Genomic DNA, 1,596 nt, shown 5'->3' on the forward strand with positions numbered 1-1,596 from the left:
TCAAATTTCAGGCTTTTATTCTTCAAAAATGCAAAAACAGGTTTCATATTGTTTCTTTTTTTAAAAAATCACTCTTATGTGTGTTCCCTTGAGATGAGTCTCCTTGGTAAGTTATTCTTTCATTCAGTTAATCTATTGAAAAATGAAATGGTATATTAGCTTTTCTGTTCTTGATTGCTTTACTCATAGATTCTCATATGTTTGGGACTTTTTCTAGATACATAATATCATAGGCTATTATTTGAGTAATCACCTTTCTCAGAAATGTTTACCGATGCCTTTTAGTTCTTTATTTATAACATCTGAATATTCTTCACTGTGAAACATATTATTCATTGTGAAACATATTCTTCATTGTGAAACATATTCTTCATTGTGAAACAAACCTCAGTACGAGCCTTTGCCACGGACCGAATGTCTGACGTTCCTGAGTGGCCTTGCAGCCTCAGTCTGTTATAGTCAGCACACTCTATGTGCTCATTCTTATTTCAGAGGACTATTTCTGTACCTCTAATTTGTAAGCTGCAGTTCATTTGTGTGGGGTATACCTGACTGTCTTTTTAAGCTCTCTCACTCAAGGACACAAAGTTTTCCAAAGATGCTCAAGAACTGGCTAGGTACTTCTACCTAAGCATATTTTATAAAACTTATTGAAAGGTGACTTCCTTTACTACACTGAAAACTCATAAATTTTTACATATTTCTCAGCAAATAATACCTTTGGACACTGTGATCTGGTAAAAAGAATATTCTGAAGGAGGCCAATCAATTCTACAAGCAGGTTGGTTTCTCTCAGATTCCAGCCTTAATCACTCTCAAATTATCATTATACTAGTAACCCTGTGCACAAATCCATGCACCAGTACCTCGCTGCCATGCTCCTATAGCTCCCGTCATTCCCCCTCCCCCTGCCCCCCCCCCGCCTCATAGCTTGCTGACCTACCCCCTCCTGTAGCTCTCTGCCGCCTGCTTGTAGCTTGCTGCCCCACCCTCCTGCTGATCCGTGATCCCGTCTTTACACAGTCGGTCCTTATGTAACGACCATTTGCATAGTACATCTTTATTATATAGGTTTTTTAAAATATGGAATGCTTCACCAGTTCGTGTCATCCTTGCATAGGGATCACGCTAATCTTCTCTGTATCTTTCCAATTTTGGTATATGTACTGACAGCGTGAATACAGTTCTCAAATTCTAGTCTTTCCTCAGTGTCCACGTGGAATTGATTCCAGAAATCCCTAACATACTAAAGTCCATGGATGCTCAAGTCCCCTATAAAAATGACTTGCATATAATGTATGCACATTACTCACCTCATACACTTTAAATCATCTCCAAGACTACTTATGATGCCTAATACAATGTAAATGCTAGGTAAGTAGCTATTTCCCTGTATTGTTTTGGGATCAACTTTCTGGAAAATATTTTTCATCCATAGATGGATTATCTATGTGGACCTGCAGATGCAGAGGGCCAGCTGTATTCTATTTTCATACTATTTTGCCTCACAAGTAAGGACACATACGTCTCCAGAATTCAAAAGCACTGAATTTTACTTTTATATATTCAGTCCTTCTCTATGTATGTTATATATAT

The 1,596-nt window shown here is 37.8% G+C and overlaps 1 non-coding gene across 1 annotated transcript; it reads right to left on the reverse strand.

Annotated features, from left to right (window-relative positions):
- Positions 1-1,077: 1,077 nt before the first annotated feature.
- Positions 1,078-1,182, reverse strand: LOC111823279. Its single transcript, XR_002826304.1, has one exon. It is a non-coding gene; the product is annotated as a U6 spliceosomal RNA (small nuclear RNA).
- Positions 1,183-1,596: the final 414 nt, after the last annotated feature.

This window comes from Myotis lucifugus, unplaced genomic scaffold (assembly GCF_000147115.1).
Source record: "Myotis lucifugus unplaced genomic scaffold, Myoluc2.0 scaffold_439, whole genome shotgun sequence".
NCBI lineage: Eukaryota > Metazoa > Chordata > Mammalia > Chiroptera > Vespertilionidae > Myotis > Myotis lucifugus.